The sequence below is a fragment of the Cupressus sempervirens genome, chromosome 8, assembly GCF_028749045.1.
Source record: "Cupressus sempervirens isolate cs-2001-9-10 chromosome 8, ASM2874904v1, whole genome shotgun sequence".
Classification (NCBI taxonomy): Eukaryota; Viridiplantae; Streptophyta; class Pinopsida; order Cupressales; family Cupressaceae; genus Cupressus; species Cupressus sempervirens.
The window spans coordinates 485751776-485777555 of record NC_143125.1 but is presented as its reverse complement, the minus strand read 5'-3'; positions in this window follow the sequence as shown (position 1 = coordinate 485777555).

Genomic DNA, 25780 nt, shown 5'->3' with positions numbered 1-25780 from the left:
TCTCTCTCAAGTTCTCTCTCTCCCTCTCTACTCTCTCTCTCTCTCTCATCCCCTACTTTTACTCTCTCTCTCCCATTCCCAACTCTCTCACACTCTCCCATCCCTTACTCTCTCTCTCACTCTCTCTCCCATCCTTTCACTCTGTCTCTCCCATCCTGTACTCTCTCTCTCTATGTCACCCCCTACTCTCTCTCTCACTCTCTCCCATCCTTTCACTTTGTCTCTCCCATCCCATAATCTCTCTCTCTCTCTCTACTACCCCTACTCTCTCTCACACTATCACACTCTCTCTCTTTCATAGACACAGACACAGACTCCCATCCCCCTCTCTCTCTCTTCTGTCCCATCCCCTACTCTCTAGATTTGTCACACACACTCCCATCCTCCTCTCTCTATCTCCCTCTCCCTACTCTCTATCACACTCTCTCCCATCCCCTACGCTCTCTCACACACTCTCTTATCCTTTACTCTCACTCTCTCCCTCTCCCATTGCCTACTCTCTATCCTCCATCCCATACTCTCTCTCTCCCCTCTCCCATCCCCTACTCTCTCTCTTTCACAGACACACACACTCTTATCCCCCCACTCTCTTCTCTCTCATCCCCTATTCTCTAGATCTATCACACACACTCCCATCCCCCCTATCTCTCTCCCTCTCCCTCTCCCACTCCCTCTCCTACCACCTACTATCTCTCTCTCTCAAGTCCTCTCTCTCCCTCTCTACTCTTTCTCTCTCTCTCCCATCCCTTACTCTCACTCTCTCTCTCTCTCTCCCATCCCCTACTCTCTCTCTCCCATCTTGTATGAGCTCTCTCTGCCACCACATACTCTCTCTCTCACTCTCACACTCTCTTCCATCTCCTACTCTATCTCTCTTACACACATTCCCATTCCCCCCTCTCTCACCCTCTCCCACTCCCACTCCCACCGCCTACTCTCTCTCCCCCATCCCCTACTCTCTCTCTTTCATAGAAAAACACACTCCCATCCCCCCTCTCTCTCCCTCACCCACTCCCTCTTTCACCACCTACTATCTCTCTCTCTCAAGTACTCTCTCTCCCTCTCTACTTTCTCTCTCCCATCCCCTACTCTCACTCTCTCTCTTCCATCCCCTACTCTCACTCACACTCTCTCTGATCCCCTTCTCTCTCTCTCTCTCTCTCTCTCTCTCTCTCTCTCTCTCTCTCTCTCTCTCTCTCTCTCTCTCTCTGTGCCACCCCCTACTCTCTCTAACTCTCACACTCTCTCCCATCCCCTACTCTATCTCTCTTATACACATTCCTAGCATTCCCCCCTCTCTCTCTCTCTCGCACTCCCTCTCCCACTACCTACTCTCTCCCATCCCCTACTCTATCTCTCTTACGCACTTCCTTTCCCCCTCTCTCTCCCTCCCACTCCCTCTCCCACTGCCTACTCTCTCTCTCTCTCTCTCTCTCTCTCTCTCTCTCTCTCTCTCTCTCTCCCTCTCCCTCTATCTCTCATCCCCTACTCTCACTCTCTCTCTGCCACCCCTACTCTCTCTCACACTCTCTCCCATCCCCTACTTTCTCTCTTACACACACTCCCATCCTCCCTCTCTCTCCCTCTCCCACTCCCTCTGCCATTGCCTACTCTCTTTCTCTCCCATCCCCTACTCTCTCTATCTCTCTCTCCCCTCTCTCATTCCCTACTCTCTCTCTTTCACACACACACCCATCCCCCCTCTCTCCTCTCCCATCCCCTAATTTTTCTCTCACTCTCTCTCCCTCTCCCACTACTTACTCTCTCTCTCTCTCTCTCTCTCACTCTCACTCTCACTCTCACACTCTCTCTCACTCTCACTACCCCCTACTCTCTCTCACATTTTCACACTCTCTCCTATCCCCTACTCTCTCTCTCTCTCTTTCTCTCTTACACACATTTCCACCCCTCTATCTCTCCCTCTCCCACTCCCTCTCCTATCACCTACTCTCTTGAGCTACTCTATCTTCCCCCTCTCCCATTCCCTACTCTCTCTCTTTCACACACATGCACTCCCATCCTCCTCTCTCTCACTCTTCCTCTCCCACTCTATCTCCCATCGCCTACTCTCTCTCTCTGCTATCCCCTACTCTCAATCTCTCTCTCCCAACCTATACTCTCTCTCACACTTCCTCTCTCTCCCATCCCATACTTTCAATCTCTCTCCCCCATCTTGTACTCTCTCTTTGACACCCCTAATCTCTCTCTCACACTTCCTCTCTCTCACATCTTGTACTCTCTCTGCCACCCCTACTCTTTCTCACTTCCTCTCTCCCATTCTATACTCTCTCCCCTCTCCCATCCCCTACTTTCTCTCTATCTCTTTCTCTCTCACACACACACACACATAGCCATTCCCCCACCCCCCCACCCACTAGCTCTCTCTTGAGCTTGGTTTGCAATTTAGGTCTCAATAGTGTGTGCGCACTATAGTGTGCATGTGCTATTGAGAATTTAAATGCTTGTAATAGCCTGTGTGCACTATAGGGCGCACACACTATTCAAAGCTTTATATTAAAACCAAGCCTAAGGCTTGGTTTTTCCTTGGAGATCCAACCCAAAGGTTTGGAGTTTATAAATAGGTCTAAGATGTGTTTTCCAGCAAACATACCAAAAATGATTGATTTTTCTTGTGTGCTCCCCTTCAAGATTCCTCGTGGTTGGGTATCAATAAGATCAAGTTACATAGCATTATAGGTCTCTATGTTAGCTATCTAACCATATAATTTATTTTTAATTTGAACTATTTCAAGCCTTTCATCTATAATTTATTTTGAATGTATGTTCATTTTTTGTCAAAAACCACCATGTACTAATTGGGCTATAGATTTTAGCTCATTCATCAAATTTTGCAACAACTTAGTTTTTTAGAAACTAGACTCCATTCTACACACTTTGAAAAAAAAGAAGTTTTGATTTTAGATTAGTTTTCAATTATTTCTAAGGGGAGCACAGAGATATTTCACATTTTTGGGATGTGACTAGTTAAAAAATTCATTAAAAAAAATACACATTATAAAATTACATGAAAAAATTGGGATTAACTACATAGTGTTAAGTAACTTTTGACCAGAGTGATTAAAAAATTTCAAAAAAAAAGTTAAAATTTTAGGGGGGGGTACACTTTGTACTGTGTTATGTTTTTTTGGAATAAATAATACCACTTTTTGTGGCCCCCTTTTTTGAGGACCTAAAACTAAACCATTTTGAAAAAAAAATAGTAGTTTAGAAACTAGATTCAAAGGACTACAACTTTTGTTTTTGTCATATCTTAAAATTTTGAGCATAATTATCTTCAAATTCTTGTTGAAGTTCAAAAATTACAAATTTCAGGAAAAGGGTGTCCACTTATACCCCCCTTTTAGCACCACAACTTGGTGCACTTTCCCTAATAAATCAAATTAAGAATTTGGGAGTGTTGAACTCACCATGACAATTAAGCTATGTTAACCCAATTTTTTTTTAAAGGGACCATATGGAAATAACCGTATAAAAAATGAAAATGAAAAATTAATAAAGCTTATTTATATAAGTTATAGGATAAAACATATAAAGTTTGTGTTACATAATTTAATTAAGCCAATAGGCTTATTCCTATCAGACTTGTAGGCACATTTTTTTGACCATGTCAAAAGAAAATTCCACCAAAAAATAGTTAATAGAACTAGGTCATTGATTATCTTCTAATCATCGTGGTGGACAAAGTTTAACATTTTGGACAATTGCAATGGGCAAAGAGGGGAAAACCTAGCAAAAATTGATGAGCAAAAAGTGGGAAGGATATGTGGAGGAGGGAAAAATGATTTGTCTACGTTAATCAATTTTTTGGGTTACATTTTCACTATTTTTTTAGGTATTTCGAAATCCATCAATGGAATATATTACAACCAATTCCTTAAAAATTGAAGCTTTGATCTTCAATTTATGGGAGGATCTAAATTTGTATTTTATTTTTGATAAAGCAGTATCCATTTTTCTTATTAAAAACTATCTCTATTTAAATTTAAAATATATGTTGTATTGTTAGTTTTATTACCAATTAAAAAAATAGGCATTTTAATTTAATCTACCTAAAACTTAATTTGATTTATGTAGAAGATATATATTATATTATATTACATTTGAATAATTAACCTATCACAAAATTCAAATTACTTTCCATTTGAAAGTACGAATGATATCATTTTTCAGATTGTTAGAGATTTTCGAGTTGTTAAAATTATGATGCTATACAAGCATGATTCTCATAATGAATTCACATGGGTTTTTGAGGCTTATCAAGCACGGGATTGTAAAATTTTTTTTCTCATTATTGAGAGAATCAGGATTGATAGTATTTGCAGTATTTTCATAGACAGGGAGGTTCAGATGCACATCACTGAGGTGAGGGAAAGGGAAATTGGTGGGATAGACATGGGTGGAGATTTGAATAGGCTGGAGCCCATGAAAATTGAGAACTTCAAAGATAGAATGGCCACTTGGTTCCTCTTAAAAGAGGGGGGTTTTCTACCTTACATGTAGTCAATGGTGGGGTATGATGAGAATTGTGCCTTCTAGTTTGTTAATGGGTGGAAAAACCACATGGTCACCATTAATGGAATCACTTTCCAAGTTAATGAGGAAGTAATTGCCATGGCTACTGGTCTTTCAATGAAGGGGAAAAAATGGAGAAAGGTCACCAAAACTGCTGACGAGGCCAGTTTGAGTAGTTTTTTTTGCAGAGGATGAGGAACTGGTGTGCTATAGAGGAGGATTTAAGAGGGATAAGCTACCAGCTCCATAGGATGATGTTTTCCTAGTACTCATGAAATATCTTACATTGGAGGGTAGGTTCAGTTTTTGCTACTACTACCATTTTCCCTTACTGAATCATTTTAGAAATAAGGATTTTATTTCTATCCAATTTTTTCTGCTACATTCTCTAGAGGATATGGTCAGTGATGTTAGGGAGAAAAGGAATAAAGGGCATAACTTCACCATCATTCACCAAGGCTTAATCTTTCACCTGTACCAATTCCACCTTGCCTTATTCCCCCCTAGGGTGGTGGTGGTTGATAACCAACACCACCAATAGAATTCACCCTTGAGTACCAGTACTAGTACCATAATTCATACCCCTCAACCTTCCCCTAGCCATGAAAATAAGAAAAAGAAGAAACCTAATATAGTTGCAGAACAAAAGGGTAGTAAAAAGATTAAAATGGAAAAACCTGTAGAGGTGGAAGAGGAGGACTTGAAGGAGGAAGTGGGGGAAAAGGCTAGGAGAAGATCTGTAAGAATTGCCCAATCCTAGGCAAGGTACAAGCAAAGATCTAACAGAGTTAGGGTGGAGGAAGTGGAAGAGGAGAGCTCAGATAATAATGAAGAGGAGAGGGAGGAGGAGGATAACTCTAATTCTAAGAGAGAAAAAGGGAAGGAGGAGGTTGAAAAAGGTATTAACTCGGTCGAAATTCTATTGACAGTGCCCAGTTGTCTACTGATAATACCCAAGTTTTGGTTGGTAATGCTATTACCACAGAGACTACCCATGTTTCGGCCAACTTCACCCTACAACCCATTACCTTTTGTGAAGACAATACCAAAGTGGACACCTCCCCCATTAGTATTTCCTCCCCGGTCAAGGATAAATCTAAGATTTATACTAACCTAAGGGTTTTGCAGGATGATAACTAGGTTGAAAAAGCTAAAGAGGAAGCTAAAAAGGTGGGAACAGAAAATAAGGAGGAGACCGAGGAGCAATTGGAGGTGTATGCCAAATTGGACAAGAGGGTTAAGACTTTAGAATAAGGATTCTTCATCTTCTCTAAATTTTCCCTAAAGGTCACCCACACTGCTGCCACCACCCTCCAACTACTAGGATAGGAGAAAGAAGAAGCTGGAATGGATATGGAGGATTATAAGCTCCTCTTTAAATTCCTTGCGGATGATTGGGCTCAGGTTCTACTGGCCGCAAAGGGAAAGGAAAAAACTAAGAATTATGTTTCTTAGTTTTAAGGGATCCTCGGATCCAAGTTTTTTATGTTAATTTGTTGTTTCTGGTTTTGCTGGTATCCAATTGTTGCTCAGACTTGGGTTGGCCTAGTTTTGCCAATAGTTTTTATGATGAACTTTAGTAGTATAGCAAACATAATAGACTTCTATTATAGTTTAGTAGGTTTGGTTCATAAGTAGTATGTTGGTTAAGTTACATGCATAGTTTTATTCTAGTTATGTTGAACTTTTGTATGTTTTTACTTCAGTAATGTTCTCTGTGGATCTCTGCTAGTAATATGTTGGTCACCAGCATTTTGGTTGTAAAGGTTGACCCCTTGTTTTTGGTCACTTTTTATTTCAAAAAAATTTGAATAATTAAGTTTTAGTATAATATTTAACAATTATATATATATATATATATATATATATATAACCAATAGTTAAGTCTTATAGTGCAATTGTTTAAATAATTATTTTAGGCTAAATAAATAAATAATTAGCTTTGGTATAGAAGGATTGATTTTAAAATTGAAACTAAAAATAATAATTTTTAAATGTGAGATGCATTGTTGAAAATGTTATGAGGCTATTTATTTGTGTGTTAGGATTACTATTTTGGATGGGGAAGCACTTCAAAATATCTATAATGTTGTCTTTTCTTTTAATTAACTCTTTATCTTAAAATTAAATTGGTTGAAAAACTTGAGCCTAGACATGCAAAATAGAAATAGAGAGGAAAGACATAGGTTATCTATTTGACATAAGAAGTGATAGCTAGATGGATAAGCAGATATAGGGAGAGATACAAAGAGAAAGGCAAAGAGAGAGGGGCTAATAGGGATAGGGAGACAAGGAGAGAGAGAGAGAGAGAGAGAGAGAGAGAGAGAGAGAGATGGGGGACCGGGGGGGGGTTGTGTGTGTGTTTGTGTGAGAGAGAGAGAGAGAGAGGAGTGTTTATGTGTGTTTCAATTCTCTCTATTAATGTTCATTGTACTTATTTCCCAAGGTGATAAATAAATATTGACAAATTCAAACTTAGAGAAAGAGACAAGATTTAGATTTATAATTTGAAAAGGGCATAGGATTAGTAAGTGCATAAAAGAAGACATAAAAAACTAAGAAAAATAAAATGAAAGATTATTTTCCCTTCCTTGTTTTTCATGCCAAGATTTTTTGAGCACTTATAGATTGTAGAAGGTGTAGATTCAATTTTGAATTATAGAAAATGAGGAAGAGATAAATGGATATATAGAGGAAGATGTAGATAGTGATAGAAATGATGACATAGATTCAATTTTGATTGATGTATATTGTCACACATTTTGAGAATCATAATGGACTACCCTGGAACCATGAGGATCCTAAATGTGTGCCAATAGTGTCTATCACTCTAGGTTGCTAGAGACAAATCTCAATCACCAAGTCAAGTGTTATCATTATACACAAATCTCAAGGGCTCATGCTACAAAAAGAAACAATGGATATTGGTGCAATCAAGAGATGAGACCTTACATTTAAAATCAATACACGAGTTTCACATTCAACCTGCTTTTACAATTGAAAGATACTCCAAAATAAAAAGTAATCCATATACAATTATATTGAAAAAGGAAGAGGTTGGCCTAGATCATATTACCCTTCAAACAAAATGTCAATATTCTAATTATGAATAGCAATAAAAATGAAAGTGTTTTACTAAACATTTTATTTGAACTAAAAACTTGTTAGTTTAGGTAGCTTGGACAAATATTCATCCATATGTGATTAATTAGCAAATATTTGTTAATTAATTGACTCCTTCTAGAAGCAACTAGTAACCTATTAGTTAGGTTATTATCAAGAAGCAACTAGAAACTTCTTCATTAGGTTGTTGTCAAGAAGCAACTAGAAACTTCTTGGTTAGGTTGCCTTAATCAAGAAGCAACTAGAAACCTCTTGGTTAAGTAGTGTAAAAGAGGGTAAAGGGAGGCATTTGGTAAATTGAACAAAACAACACAAAGTTGTAAAAACATTTGCAGTATTAGCAAATGAGTTTGCAATGATAGCAAATAGACTTGTAGTGTTAGCAAGGGTGTAATGACAGTGTTGAGGATAGCAATGGGGAATATCAACAGGAGAAATTAGGAGGTTGTCTAAATTTTGCGAGTGAGAGGCAAGGAATTTTGTATCTCTTGATTTGCTGAAGTTAATATATTTTCCATCTATAGAATTGGTTTTTCTTTAGGTGTTTTTCTAGGGATAATTTGTCCAAAAATATTGTGTTCTTTGTGTTGTTATAGTGCCTCAAATTTTGGTGTTTGGAAGGTCAAAATTTCTTTATTGTTGGAAGAGAATGGTATTAAGGATTATGTTGCCAGTGTTGTAGCTATACCAATAGATGCAACATAGCTTGTAGTATATAAGAAGGATGATGCCAAGGCAAGGAGGATTATCCTTGATTGTGTCAAGGATCATATTGTTCCACATATCTCAAAGCTAGATATGACAAAGAAGACGTGGGATGCCATTTTGAATCTATACCAAAATGCTACCACCAATAGGAAGATGATTCCAAAGAGAAGCTAAAGAATACCTAGATGAACTAGGGAGAAGATGTTACAAGTTAGCTCATTAGACTTAGACTTGCCAAGGATGAGTTAGCAGTTGTTAGAGATAGTCCCAGTGATGATGAGCTAGTGAGAATAGCTCTAAATGGGTTTTCTAAACAATGGAGTGTCTTTGTTCAAGTTGTTAGTGGATGAGATACCTTACTGAGTTGGGATTGACTATGGACTAATTTTACTCAAGAGGAGTTTAGACTAAGTCTTGTCAATGGGGCCAACAAAAGTCAAAAAAGTGAGGTGGAATAGGAAAACATTTCCCTAGTGAGGAAAGGGAAAGAGAAGAAGGGATCTAGTAAAGGATAAAGTTCATAAAGGGAGAAGAAGAATAAGGATCTTCTAAGGTCAAGTGCTTTGGATGTCATGAGTATGGTCACTATGTCAGTGATTGCCTAGAAAAGAAAAAGGAAAAGAAGTAGGTGGCAGCTTCAGCAAGTGTAGAAGAACTCTCCAATAGAATGGAAGATGAGTTTGCACTTATATCTTGTATGGTGAGCTCAACCTCACAGACTATTTGGTATATAGATATTGGGGCATCATTTCATATGATAGGAGTTAGAGAGTACTTCTCCAGTTATAAGGAGGAGAACACCAATATGTAGATTTCTATGGGAAACTTATCCAAACTCAATCTAGTTGGAAAAGGGACTATTCAGTTTCAGAGGGAGAATGGAAAGAAAATTTCAGTTCATAATGTGTTGCATGTGCCAGGATTTGGTATGAATTTGATTTTCGTATCTATTCTTCTAAATAAGGGGTATAATGTACTCTTTAGAGGGACACATATGTTGATTAAGCACAAGGATTGGAAATCACCCATAACCATTAGAGTTAGGAGTGGTTGCTTTTATAGGTTATAGTTTGATACTCCTAAGGCACTCATGAGCAGTAGTAATCCTAGAGATCTTGGAGAGTTATGGAATAGGAGGATGGGCCATATTCATCATGTAGTGCTTAAACTGCTTCATGAGACAGTGACAAGTGTTCTAGAGGTGAGCACAGAGCATGATGATGTATGTAAGGGATGCATGTTGGGGAAGTTTGTGAAAGCATATTTTCCAAGGAGTGACATTAGATCTAAAGGTGTTCTTGATCTAGTACATTCAGATGTTTGTGGATCAATGTTGACAATGTCTCTTAGAGGATATGAGTACTATGTTACTTTTATTGATGATTTCTTTAGGAAGACCTAGATATACTTCTTAAAGACCAAGGATGAGGTTTTTAGTTGGTTCCAAGAGTTTAAGGCTCTTGTGGAGAACTCAAGAAGAAGGAAGATAAAGGTTCTTCGGTTAGATAATGGAGGCAAGTACAAAGGAAATAACTTCGAGGAGTTCTATACTAGAGAAGGAATCAAGAGAGAGTGAATTGTTCCTTACAATCTACAACAGGATGGAGTTGTTGAGAGAAACAACCATTCTATATCGGAGACGGCAAGAGCTATTCTACATGACCAAGATATGCCCCACTACTTATGGGTAGAGGCGTGTATTACAATAGTCTACATTTAGAATAGGCTTCCACACAAGATACTAGGGAAGATGACACCAAAGGAAGCTTTCATAGGAAAGAAGTTAGATATTAGTCACTTTAGAATATTTGGGAGTTTGGCATATTGTCATATTCTAGGTGATACATGTACCAAGTTAGATTAGACTGTAGAGAGAGGGTACTTTACATTGGGTAAAGTGAAACCTCAAAGACATATAGGATTTGTATCCCCAAGACTAGAAGAATTATTGTCAGACGTGATGTAAAGTTCATGGAGGAAAAGGCATGTAGAAGGTCTAGAGATTTGTCAATACATGAACAGAAGCTCCAAAGACTAGTCAAGGGAAGCAAAGCACAAGTACAATTACTAGTACAAGTGTAGGCTCAGATGGTGAAATTTCATAGAGCATGGAGCAACATGTGCAATAGGAAATGCATCTAGAAGACTTAGAGGTTGATATTTCATCCTCTACAGTTGGCAATAGGAATCATGAGGGTCAAGAGACACTAAGGGATACTTAGGAGTTTGTAACAGAGACAACAAACCAAGTTCAATGACTGTGTGGCATTAGTTAGTTAGTTGGTAGATAGTGAACCTTCTAGCTATTAGGAGGTTGCACAATATCAAGTATGGCAGGATGCTATGATTGAGGAGTACTACTCAATTATGTAGATGATGTGGGGGAGGTAGTGCCTAGACCAACACATAGGGCAGTAGTTGGATCATGTTGGATCTATAAGATAAAGCATGATGCAGATGGTAGCATCAAGAAATACAAGGCAAGGTTCATGCCCAAGGGGTTCTCTCAGAAGAAGGGAATAGACTATGAGGAGATGTTTGCTCCAATGGCTAGGTATACTTCTATACGAGTTGTGATCTCATTTGTAGTACAGACAGGATGGAAAATCCATAAAATGGATGTCAAGACAACATTCCTTAATGGTTAATTGGAACAGGTATACATAGAGCAACTAGAAGGCTTTGTAGCACACAACAAAGAGACCCACATGTGCAAATTGAAGAGAGCATTGTAGGACTCAAGCAAGCTCCTAGAGCGTGGTATGAGTGCATTGATACATACTTGCAGGAAATGGGATTTGTGAAGAGTGAAGCAGATGCTAACCTTTATTACTTGGTGGTTGGGGGTGAGGTTCGCAATCTTGTTCTTTATGTGGATGACTTATTTCTTATAGGTGCACTAGGGCTCATAGAAGACTACAAGAGGGACCTTGTAGAAGAGTTTGAGATGAAGGATTTGGGACTTATGCACTACTTTCTAGGCATGGAAGTGTGGTAGACAGATGGAGAGATTTTCCTTGGTCAAGGAAAATATTGCATTGAAATCTCAAAGAGATTCGGGATGGAGGATGCAAAGCCATGTCTACACCCATGATCACAAATTGGAGGAAGGTAGATACATCCAAGGAAAAAAATGTAGATCCCACTTTATATAGATAATTGAATTGTTTTCTTATGTATTTGGTCAACACTAGGCCAAATATAGCATTTGCAGTAAACTCTCTTAGTCAGTTCATGGTTGAACCAAAGAGAGTGCATTAGACAATGGCCAAGCATTTATTGTGTTACTTGCATAGTATAGTTGAGTATGAAATCATATATGTTCAAGGTGAAGGTATCATATTGATACGCTATACTGATGCAGATTGGGCAGGAAGTACAGCAAACAAAAAGAGCACTTTAGGGTGCTATTTCAGTTTGGGATTAGGAGTTGTATCTTGGTTCAGCAGGAAGCAAAAGTTTGTGACTCTGATTTTAGCAAAAGTAGGATACACAACATCTAGCATGGCGACATGTGAAGCTATATGGCTTTGAAAGTTGTTAGTAGCCTTGTTTGGTCAAAAGGTTGAGACTACTGTGATATACTACGATAATCAGAGTTGCATCAAGTTGTCTAAGAATCCAATATTTCATGATAGGTCTAAACATATAGACATTAGATATCACTTCATCAGAGATTGTGTACAATGAAGAGTTGTTTAACTCCAATACATACCTACAAAGGAGCAGGTAGTAGATATTCTGACTAAGGCATTAGGGAAGGCTAAATTCATCTTCTTCAAAGATAAGTTGGGTGCCATGCAGAACAACTTCCTCACTAAGAGGGGGTGTTAGTTTAGGTAGCTTGGACAACTATTCATCCATACGTGATTAATTAACAAATATTTGTTAATTAATTGACTCCTTCTAAAAGAAACTAGTAACCTATTGGTTAGGTTGTTATCAAGAAGCAACTAGAAACTTCTTGGTTAGGTTGTTATCAAGAAGCAATTAGAAACTTCTTGGTTAGGTTGTCTTAATCAAGAAGCAACTAGAAACCTCTTGGTTAAGTAGTATAAAAGGGGGGTCAAGGGAGACATTTGGTGAATAGAACAGAACAACAAGAAGTTGTAGAAGCATTTGTAGTGTTAGCAAGGGTGTAGTGATAGTGTTGGGGATAGCAGTGGGGAATATCAGCAGGAGAAATTAGGAGGTTGTCCAAATTCCACTAGTGAGAGGCAAGAAAATTTGTATCTTTTGATTTGTTGAAGTTAATATATTTTTCATCTGCAGAACTGGTTTTCCATTAGGGGTTTTTCGAGGGACAATTTGTTCAAAAATATTGTGTTTTTTGTATTGTGAATTTCTTTCTGCATTTTATTGGTGAAGTTGCAATTGTGTTATTTTTCGACAATTTAATAATTGTTTTGGCTACAATAGGAATTTTCACAAAACTAAATTAAAATTAGCAACAAAATAATAACCATTAAAGCAAATTATCAAAGATATACAAGACTATTAACCCTTGCACCCTTCAAAGTTGTAAGTGCTAATTTTAAATTTTGGTGAGAATGAAAATGAAATAAAATAAAACTGAAACATTAATTTTTAAAAATAGAGAAAGGTTTCCCAAAACTTTGAGTTTCTCGGACGTCAAGCCACCCTTAAACATCACACACTAAGGGAAGAATTAAGCTTGGGAAAAAAAAGTCAACTTTGACTATTTAACACTTTTGGTCTAGGAATTAAGCTTGGTGTGTGATGTTTAAGCCGTTCCGACGTCAAGTAACACAGCAATTAAAGTTAATGCATAGATTTTTTACTACAATATCTCAATACTCGAATTACTTACTCTAAAAAAAAGAAAATTAATAATGATAATAAACCAGCAATAACCAAGCGTAGACGAGTTATGGAAATTCATATTTTGCTCTATAAATTGTGAAGTTAAGGCGAGGAAAAAGCCTTAAAGAAGAATTTGGTTACGATATGGAACTTTGGTAGATAAATTTAATGAGAATAAGCCATGGATTAAGAAATGCAAACCTGGCTGCTTCACTGTTGAGTTTCATACAATGCATTTGATTGGGTGTGGAGATGACTTCAGAGACAGCGAAGCATAATTAGGGCTGAGTTGGACATAAAAATTGAAATGAACACGTACTTGATTGTGCATTCTGCTGTAAAGCGAGAAGAAAGAGTAAGGTAGAATATATTCCTCCTCGATTGCACTCTTATCAGTCTTGGAGATTCTCATTCTATGAATGAATTTGTACCATTATTGAGAACGATTTTCCTATACAATTGTACATTAAAAATAACTTTAAAACAACTACATTATCTTATAATTTACGATATTGAACAATATATTTTTGGGTCTATAAATAATTTTACTTTCTTTAATATTTGACTTTGTGATCTTAACCAATATACAAGCTTGATAATAAACAAATTCATGTTTAAAATTAAAAGCACTTTTGAAAATGTTAAACAATTCCATTTTAATGGAGCATCTTACAGAAATTGAGACCTTGTTTATATTAGATTCTTTTGCATAATCAATAGACATTTTCTATGGTAGAAATGTAAGTATATAAAGTAAATTCAATGACTATTTTTAAATTATCAAAGGTCAGTATAGGGTTACACTTTTCTTTTGGTTGTAGGCTTAACATCAAGCTTGGAGTTGTGCCTTTGTGCAGATGGATGTAGATCACTTGTGATACTTTGATTTCATTTTGGCTATCCCATTTATGTTGTATGTGTTTTGTGTATTTGTCGTATGCTTGGATGGATATATGCTTTATGATCATGTTGCCCCTGTGATGTTGTTAGTGTCTTCTTGGCCACTTGGATTATGTTAAATGCATATTTATCTTTGGTGCTTGAATTTGGCAATCCCAAGATTCTCCTCTGATTTTGATTATGAGTTTATTGTAGAGTGACATTCTATCCATTTTGAATTGTGTTTGTGACATTGGAAAATATGTGAGATAGAATATTGTTATGATTTGAAAACTTATTGTCAATATGATAAATTATTAAATGAAGATGTGATTTATAATAGTTGAATTGAAATCTATTTAGTTAGGTATATATGTTAGACTCAATGGAATCTTATTTTAAGAATTCTTATATACTCATTGTTGATGTGAATAATATTTAAAAGCATCTAATTGGATGAGATTAATATTAATATGCTTTAAATGATGATTAAATGTGAAAAATATGATATTGTATTTATCAGATATATATATATATATATATATATATATATATATATATATATATATATATATATATATATATATATATATATATATATATATATCTCAGAGTTTTTGAAAGATTAGAAGTAAAGTGGCTTAATTGCTAAGTTTTCATATTGCTTATTCACAATGGTGATTGAATGGGTTTGTAACATGTGTGAGTCGCCCGACTTAGTTCCTAGTATGTCCAAGTTAGCAACAACCCTGAAATACGTTCAAAGGAGAATAATGAACACAGTTTAAAACTCCAGCCAATGGCAGAAGTAAACACGAATTTCCAGTCAATCTTAATGGAATCATTTTAGGTTTTGCAAAAGTTATTAGGTAAAATCTAAACTAAAACCTAAATCTTGAGACACTCGGGAGTTTGAAAAAAACAATATAGTGTCTTCTTGATAAGATTTATATTTTATTTATATTTTAATTTAGGCTTTATACATAGTATTGCATAAATCTTGAGCTCTTGGTTTATGGCCATTGATTAAAATGATGTGGTTATTAGTTTGGATAAGGGTCAACCAGAGAATAATATGGCCAAAGAAGCTGAGAAAATTGTGGGTGGACATGATTTTGTGGACAACCAAGTTGTGTCCTTGTAAGGAAGTTCTTATTTGTTACAGAGACAAGTTTCAACATTGCAGTTTGTGACTTTTAGGATATCTTCTTTTTTATTATGATTAAATAGGGGAAAATTTTAATTCATTGCAAGGGTATAACTAATAGTTGCATGAGGTGAACTATTTGCAAAATGTGTGTGCTAGCTAACATACAAGAGTCTTCTCTTGATTTGAACATAAATTCATCTTGAGAATAAATTGTGCATATAGCTTTTCTTTAATATATCTATGATCAATAGCATAGAAATTTAGAGAATTTCTTTGCAACTTTGAGATCTCAAAATATTGCCAAGTAGAGAGTTTTTAAGGGAAAACAAGTTTGAAAGCTGATTTTGTTGTATTATACTTGATATTGGAGTCTCTACCTTTAGTATATTTTTAAAATGAGTAATTTATTGATTTCATTTTCTAAATCTCAATGGCTTTCTCCTATCATATTAATTTCTATCATTTGTTTAAGGCTTCATATAGATGAGAGTATATAATGGGTGCTATTTTCTCTAATGTTGCTAGATTAGATTGGAAGATTCATTTAGTCTAGTTTGAGTCTTTATCCATCATGTGTCATATGGTTTTCTCTATCTTTATTTAGAAAAAAAGGTAACTATGATGTATTTTATTTTCATACTTTGTTTCAGTCGCAATAATAGTGTAGTTACTACATAGGCCTATGTTGATATGATTTTAGCTAAGTTCTTATAACTATTTTTTCCTACATATGGTACAAGTGTTAAATTTTATGTAGTATTCTAAATATGCTTCTGTATTTCTCATAATTACATTTTTCGTGCATATGTTGAACCTTGTTGCATACATATTGGAAAATTTTGATGGGAACAAAGTGATGTTTTAAAAACTATTACAACAAATAACCAAAATATTGTGAAATCTATTCAATTTAGGAAAGTTTGACTTCTTTCTCCTATAGTATAAATGCCATGTGTAAATCAAGAACATATATACAAGAAAATTGTAGGAAATAGCAACTCTAGACAACTGCGTTTGTGCAGAGGCATAGTACATAGTGAAAAAAACCTCCTTTTTAATTGAAAGGATAAAATAATATATTCCAAAGTTGCATAGTTATACTTATTCGTTGAGGCTCTTTGACTGGAACAATTTTTAGAATTGACATAAAACATGTATTGAGTTACCAACTAATAATATTCAGAAATTTAGCTTCACTTTTCTCCAACGCTATATTTGCATACCATATATCAGTATTTATCTATGATCTCAGCTTTTAAACCATTGTATATCCCATAGCCTTATTGGTCATGCTGGGAAAACTATGAGTTTAGTAGAGAGCAAAGCTTCAAAGGGTCTTTGACTATAAAGATGGTGAATGATGTCATGCTAGCAAAAGCCAATGGAAACAAGTGAGTTGAGATGGAGGATGTGGATTGGGATCAAGGTGCCTTTATAATCAGTCAAGTGCAAGGCTCAAATATCTTGCTATCACAACCCAACAATTTCATATATAATTCATGATGATCTTATACAATGTAATGTTATAAATGGTTAGAATTCTATAACTAAAATACACTTCTAAATAGAAATATTCTCAAATTAGTATAGATATTTTTATTGATAGGCAATTTTTATTTTATTTTTTAGATTTGTAAAAAGTCAAAGTAATTCTTTTTGTTAATTAAACTTAAAAATACATAATTTTAGTATAAGAACAGGTAGGAAATAAAAGAGAAAAAAAAACCTAAGTCTTTCCTAGGCCCATAATATAGAAAACAAAATACAAAGCTTAAGGAGGTATATTTTACATTAAAAAATTTATGGAATACCCTAATTCATAGAAGGTTTATTAATCATTTAATTTAGATATGTTCATTGAGGTTATCCCTACTAAATCCATCCATTTGATAGAAATAAATAATAGTCAAATTGTGAAAGAGAGTCCTTCTCCAACCTTATCTTGATTGTATTTGCAAAACTCAACGCATCTTAGATCATTATTAGCTATATAATATGGAAAAATTAATTGTAACATTCATATTAAAACAGAACATTTATCTCCTTAAGAAGTATTGCCAAAAGAGTTTTGAAAGATTGGCTCAATGGTCAATTAATTGGATATATATTTTGGTATTGGTTTAGTAGGATTATAGTGAGATTAGGTACATATTACGATAATATTTAATTATTATAGTTACATTGTGTTGGGATATCATAAAATATTATTATTATCTTTTAACATATTTTAGGAGAAGAGTTAAACTTCTTGTGATTTAGAATTATAATAAGAGAAATCTTTTATATCTAAGATTTTGTTATCCAAAATGGATTTTGAGATAGGACAGAGTTCATATTAGAGGTAATTCTATGGTTCTTATCAATATTATCTACTTGAATGCAATAGTTTGAGATTTTAATGTTGTTATTGACAACGGTCTTGGATTGGATTCAGTCTGAAAAATGTTGATTGGCAAAACTAAAGATCCAAGGGCATCTGGATGAGAGATGGATTGGAGAAAGGTATAGATCCAAGGGGGATGGAGGATCAAGAGATGGAGTTAAGTAAGGGTTGAACAAAAGTTGGTGCAATGTGTTGAACAAGAGTGAGATCAATGAGGGGATCAAAAGTAAGGATTCAACAAAAGTTGGTGCAATGTGTTGAACAAGAGCGAGATCAATGAGGGGATCAAGCTCAAATGGAGAAACATGGAGAAGGATCTCAATTGGAAAAAAATATTGTTAAGGGGTTGTACAAAGGCTACATTAGGCTTGGAGTAAGGGGGGTTGGGTGGATGGACAGTGCAAAGACAGAGCCTCCTTGGAAGGGTAGTTTCCTCAAGATTTTCAATAAATTCCCTTCTTCTATGAGGGTCAGTATAATAGGAGGATCATTCTTGTGGAAAGGGGAAGAAGATAGTGAATCATGGTTGTTGGAGGTAGCTTTTGAGCAATCAGAGGGTATCATTGATCGTGTAGGGTTAGATTTTGTAGAAGAGGTCAATAGTGTGAGACATGGTTGGGTCCATACATAGTTAAATCCCGAATAAATAGAATGATTGATTACAATTTTGATAGGGTTTAGGTTTTGAATATTATTTTTAATTAAAAATTTAACCTTAGAAACTGCTATAAATCTATATTCACATTCAATCAAAGTACCCAATGCATTTCCTATTTTTCTTAATGCATTAATTCCACAGAGAAATCTTTTATGAGCCGATAGGTGAGAATTTCATCTAAACCTGTCCGACGCGTAAAACTGCTAACTGTTTTGAAAAAGGTGGTTTGGACAAATTGGGTTGCGAATTTTTTGGGACTTCCGACAGAGTGTGAGAGAGCGAAAACCGTGATTGACATCGACAGCCTCCATAACGGGCAAGACTTCCACGTACAAATAAGCAGAGCAAAGTTTGAAGAGGTGAATGGTGATCTGTTCATAAAGTGCATGCAGATCATGAGGATGTGTTTCGAGGACGCCAAGATGAGCACTGCCCAAATCGACGACATCGTGTTGGTGGGAAGACTCTTTGTTGGGAAGAAGATATGCAAATCTGTGAATCCTGAGGAAGCCGTGGCTTGTGGCGCTGCTGTTCAAGCTGCAATTTTGAGCAAGGAAAAGGTGGAGCTGGAAGTGGCGCCATTGAGCCTCGGGATTGAAGTGGGAATGGGCGTAATGTCTGTGGTTGTTCCTCGCAACACTCGAATTCCCACTCGGATGGAGAGATCTTTCACCACTCTGTATGACAATCTGCGGTCTCTATGCTTCCCTATTTCAGAGAGCTTTGGTTGCCGACAACAATTTACTGGGGAGTTTTGTTCTGGATGGAATACCACCAATGCGAGCTGGAATCCCAAAGGTCAAAGTCTATTTTGAGGACGCAGCTGCAAAGGAGAAGCAAACTTAAATGTTATGTTTACAACATGAAAAGCAGGGCAATGGAAGCCAAGAATAATGAGAAGGGTATTATCAAAAGTATGGAAGAAACCAAGGATTTGCTGGAAAAGAATGACTGTGTAGGAGTTGAGAAGCTGCAGTTGAAATTGAAACAGCTGGAGCTGGAATGCAAGTCGCTGAAGTAGAGGTATATTCAGCAGAACTTCGAGAGTTTATGTTAATGTCTGATACTTTGCCCACCTCCATTTAATGTGGTCGAGCTAAACTCTTCATTGTTTATTTCTGTTTCACTGTTAGATTTTTGTTTCTAAATAACTGGAGAGAGCATTCCTATGAATTATGCTTCTATATTTAGATTTATGTTTCAAGATATTTTTAGAGAGGCATTGTGACGCAATAAGTTTTTATATTTATTATTATTATTAATTAATGATTCAATGTTATCGAACTTTCTAAGAAAATTTAGAAAATACTGATATAATGGTATGTGGGAATTTTCTTATTTTAAAGAGCTGTAATTACCTATGTATCTTTTACTTAATTAATTATATATTGATATGACAGTTTCTTATTAGTGATTTTATTTCTTAATGAATATAAGTTTATCTTAATATTAAAATTATTATATTTAATACTTGATTATTACAATACTCTTATTTTTCTTAGAAAGTATAAACATAAAAATAAACTTGAATTAAAGTTAAGCTTATCATAAATGTTATCATACTCAGCAACCAGATTTGAGAATCCAGGGGTGTTCGTCAGAGTTCAAATCGTTCTCTCTCTCTTCTCTGAGGTCACCAATTTGGCTTTGCCACTCATACCTCAGGTCCATGATGCACCTTCTCCAGAAATTGTCCATGTAGAAGATGCTTCTGAATATCCCATCTGATTTGAAAAGTAGAGAACAGCCTTGGCCGTTCTCCAACAGATGGCAGACCATCCAACATCAATGAAGAGAAACTGAACCACCAAAACCACCACCTGTAATTGGTGGAGACCATCATGATGATACTTACAACATACTTATATTTGAGGAATACTAATTTGCCTATGGAAAACCCAATACGAAGTGTGACCACCACGGCTGCCGCCGAGCTCATCACGGACCTAGTGATGACATAGTCATGACGACAAACATGAGCCAGAAGCCACAATTTGAACACCTTCTCTTCAAACTTCTCTTCTCTTGACTTGTCTTTTGGCCCCTCCTGATCTTCTCTGGACTTGTCTTTCAGTCCCTCGGCCTTTTCTCTTGGTGCCAACGTCAGAGCCCCAGCTATCCTCTGAGAGAGAATCTCTCGAATGGTGCTGCCTATGGGAATGATAGAGACTAAAAGGAGGAGGAATACAAACATTGAACACACAAATCCAAGTTCTGAATTCAAATTGTGGGGGTTCAAATTCATCACTGCAATTCACTTTGTCCCGATAAAACTGTGGTCAAAATATGGCCTTCTACTTCACATTAACAACGTATGAGTACAAATTGGTGTTTTTGCTCTAATAATGTAGATTTCATCAGGCTTGGATTTATTTTAGTGTAGTGTTTAAAAATTTATTCGAACAATCTATTATTTACTACATTTCTTTCAAATAAGAAATCATGATATTATACTGCATTATCCAACCAATTTGACGATAAAGTCAACCTCGCACCAAATAATTTTTTTGGAAAAATGAAACAGCACCTTAGATTCCTCTAATTATGTCATAATAAGGGCATTTCATGACATAACTTAGGGCACAACTAAAAGGCAAAGAAAATATGAAATGCATTACAAGAAGAAAATGATAGTTTAGTTAGGAATTCAGAAGGTCGTGATTTGTACACGATGATATATGAAATATCAAAGACGAGTGGATAAAGCATGTGAGTGTAACATTATTTCCCTTTACATTGGACCATACCACTTATCAATCGTCTTGACCAATAAAAGGATTTAATCTTTCAAATATTTGATTGATTGGTAGATGTCACTTTAAGCCTTGATTTATGTCTCAAATTATTTTGAAACTCTAAAGACAAAGTCTAGTTGTAAGGCTGATAAACACAATTTCTCATGTATTCTTTAGTTGAAAGGGAGTCCATGTGCAAGAACATGAATTTTTCATTTTGATATGCTTTTTATATTTTGTTTTAATTTTTTTAATGAAACTTGGTCATAAAGTTATGCAAGCAACAAGAAAGGCCAATTTTCTTTTCCATATACATTTATGCATTTATTCAAGAATATTGAACAAAAATTTAGATCAAAATAATGACATTCATTAAAGTAAAAAGCTTCACCTAAATATTAGAGAAAGATTTGAGATCACATTTAATGATTGACCAAAATCAAGAAGATTAAAAATGAAAAACTTCGTCTAAATCTTAGAGAAAGATTTGAGCTCATATGAGGTGGTATGACTATAATAGCCATTTTTTATGGGCCCATGACTAGAAAAATTTACTTTCAAGTAAAGAAGAAATGATAAGTTTACCCAATACCCATTCTAGTATAATTTACTCCATGTTGCATGCTCAGACCTATCTTTTATGTCCATCTACATGTTCAAGCATTTTTTTTGTTAAGGAACATTCAAGTTTATGCTCTAAATCACAAAATCACAAGTCTAGCCCTCATGATCTCAAGAACAACAAAAACATCTGACATTGTCAAAAAACATGAGTTTAAAGTTAAACTCAGTAAGACCTCTCTTCTTGTTTTGAAAAACCTTTGCATTTCTCTTTTTCCAAAGATACCAAGGTACTTCAATAGAAAAAAACAAAACCAGAACTTGTTTAACTTGAGATCAATAGCATCAACATAACCAACCTAGACCTCATGCTATGATAGAAAAACACAACCATCCTAGAAAATTGGCCTCCCAAAAAATAATAACCAGATTTCAACAACAAATTTGCACTCAAGAACAAGATGTTGAAAAGTTTTAGGCGAATTATAAACAGAGCACATCAAGGGTTCAATACCAATAGGGGATAAAATAGACCCAACAACTAACTTTTTGAGAATAATAAACCATCTAAAACAAGTCCTCTTAGGCTCCATAAGAGAATGCCAAAAAAACTAAAAAATATGATTCCAAAAAGAGATAGACCAGTCGAGGCCCCAACTTTGGTTAATGTTGCTAATAAAAACTAAATAATTCTTCATTATATTATAAATTTATTTAGTGGATATATCAAAAAAAATAGTACTATTATCTCATTGTAATTGAGTAACAATACTATCATTGTCATATAGTTTACCTAGAAATAAATTGTCCTTTGTTTGAGTGATCAAAATATATGTTTTCTTCAGAGAGGATGGATGGTCAAATTTCTCACTAACCTCCTCCCAAGAATCTAACCAATTGTCAACCAAAATATCCTTAACCAATGGTCCATTTGGCATTCCACTCTTTAACAAAACAAAATTGGGTAAGGTAAGAGGCTTAAGATTTAGGGACCCATGATAAAAATCTATCAAGGACTATATATGCATGAGATTTATTAATGGCTACTATACAATAGAGAAAATTCCTTAATTGACACCATGCCTTCCATAAGGAATGAAAGATGGAGGAACCAAATGTTTTCATCTCAAAATCCCCAAAAACAATATCACATATAGGGAGATTTTTCCATTGTTTACCTTTTTTATTCCAAACCTACAAATATATGTTTTCTTAGAACAAAAAATTTCCATGGTTCATTTCCAAGCAAGGCCTTGAGAATCCACTTGGTAGCAAGAGAAAGTACTTTAGGTTTGCTAGGATAATACCAACAAGCACAATGCCTAATTTCTTTCCAAATCGTTAGATCACAAAAAGTCTCTTAAAAGATTTTCTAGCACATTGAACTAATAGCTGACAAACATCCAAGTAGAGAAGCAATATATTGCATGAGATGCCAAAACTTTTTACACAATTTGGACCCTTCCAACAAGATATAACCATTGGATTTTCCATTTTTTATGCTTGTCTTGAATCTTAGAAAAGATCGACAACCACATATCCTTAATAGAAGGCCAAACTAAGAAAGGAATGCCCAAATATCTAACAATGTAAAGTTGCAAGAAAAGTGAATTTAAGTACAAACAACGTACATAGTCCAAGCTTTTAATATTTAACCATTTTTATTTTGTGCTCCTCTTTTACATTTGCTTTCACATCATATTCAATGCTTAACAAAAAAATAAAATGGAAAACCATCTTATATAGACTTGCACCTTTTTTTAACTATCCGTGTACCCCTTGCATATCCTTTAGATGCAAGTGCTATTACGTACTCATTTAAACATACTCGTTTTATTCTGTTCATCCTTGTTAAAATTGGATTTCCATTTACAAAAATAGACATTGAAACCCTCATAAAATATACCCTCTGTCATAATCAATTCATCTGCTAATTCTTATTATGATTGTAGAGCCATGTGTTATGCGTAGGCAGATGTCTAAGAAATTTCATATGAATGTATAAAAAAAATTCCAAAACATCTATGCATTTTTTTTAGGAAATGTAAATCTACCCAGACAAGTCAATGAAATTTGAAGGAAAAGAATTACACGATAGTAGGACTGGCATAATTTGGAGACTAGGAAAATAAAATAAATGGTGTTTGAGAATCATTTAGAATAAAAATAGAAAATAAACTATAAGTCTTTATTGATAAGTAGGAGATGATTTCCACAGCTAGTCAAATTGTGATGTGAATATCAGGATTTAACTGTGTGATTTTGAGTCAAACTTGATGACCCATGTTTCATGAGTAGTGATTCAACATGAATCCATCTCTCATGAGAATAAATGGAACACTTAGCACTCATTGGATCTAGGTGATGCTCACAGGGGTGAAGCACCGGGACTTCCCGGGAGGTCACCCATCCCAGTACTACTCCAGCCTGAGCGCGCTTAACTACGGAGTTTCCTCCACAGTTAAACCCAAAGCTTGCAACCCCATTTGCAAAACCTTCACCAAGTGTTGTGCCTTATGAACCATTCATTAGAAAGCCCCTTAAGCTCATCAATTGATAAGTAGGAGATGATTTCCACAGCTAGTCAAATTGTGATGTGAATCCTGATATTCACATTATAAGTCTTTATGTTAAAAAAAATAATTCTCCCAAAGTTTTGAGCTGAACCTGTTTAAAAGCCTTTATCACTGTAACGCAAACCAAAAATCTAAAGCTTTCCAAACTATGGACTCAATATTTTTTCAGTATTAGAGGATGTTGAAATGGAATGTCTCTATGTTGTCATACTTTCTAAAATTGCACAACAAGATGGAACAAAGGCTGAAATAGCCATCACCATTCCAAAACACCCTAACTTTCAGAACATGACTGTTTGTTTTTCCTCGCAGCATAGAACGTGTCTTCATGGATGTCTGCATTGTGGATGATCAATGTAATGAATCTTCTCTGTATTACTGATAAATAAATTAAAAAGCTTCAGATTGATTTGATTTTTTTCCCTCTTTTTCCATGAGAAAGCAATAACTATGATTTACTATTTGTTTTCACACATTTACTGTTTAACAATTCCTTGATTGAGGTCTTTGTTGAAAGGATAATATTTTGATTTATACCTTACAAATATAAAATGGAGTTATAAAATAAATGCATACTGCATTTCCTATCTGTAACCATATTCTTATCATGGTTTATTTGCAGGATGTGTACAAAACCACAATTTTGCCTATGATTGGTGGGGTCATCCAAGGCCTCAATGCCACTATATTTGCTTATGGAGCAACGGGAAGGTAATTTCTAGACTTTTGAGTTTATCTGCAATATGAGTTGACACTCTACTTCAGGATTTTATCATTGCAATTGCCATATTTTTAAAAATGTCACCTTAAAAATCACCCCCTTGTGTTTTTTTCTCTATAGCAGTTGCAATTTGTTGGCATCTATGCATACATTCACATGTGTCTTGGGCAATGTCATTGACTAATTTAAGTTGGCCACATAACTGCTACACAAAATAAATTGAAAATTTTCATATCAACTGAACTGATTTATACATCTCTCATATTTTTTTATAGGAGAACATCACATACTAAAGTTTTACTTCTTTGCTAAAAGTATTAAAAAATAACCAACTAATTTCTTCCTTAATGTATGATGTTTATAATATTTAAAAATAGCCCATAGAAATTTCACATCAATATATCAACTTAATGTTATAGAAAAGTTACATCCCAAGATTGGTGGGAGTGAGATACTTAATGTTGTATCTAGAACATTAAGTATCTCACTCCCGCCAATCTTGAGATGTGAAATTTCTTGGTTTGCTGCTTCACAAAGGAAAGATCAGATGCCGACCTCGATAAATGAATTTCCTTACGAGCTTATGGATAAAAAGAGAACTGTACAGATTTTTGGTCTGCCTCAAGTATGTGTGTACCTTTCTCCAGTAATCTTGCAAATCCACGTGTCCCACTACTATTATTGTGGAATCATACATACCCAGGACATTTACAATTAGAGCATTTTACAACACATCTTTACTTAAATAATTTTTATGTTTGTGGAAAACTTTTTTCAAAACTTTGCTGTGTTTAATGCTAAGTTGTCTTTTTCAATTAATTAAGCCGATAGGCTTATTTTCTAGGAGACTTTCATCGGAATTTTCTGAGTTTCCGAGTTGTCGGATGCCCGAAAAAGGATTCACCAACTGGTTTGCCTGTGTTGTGCCG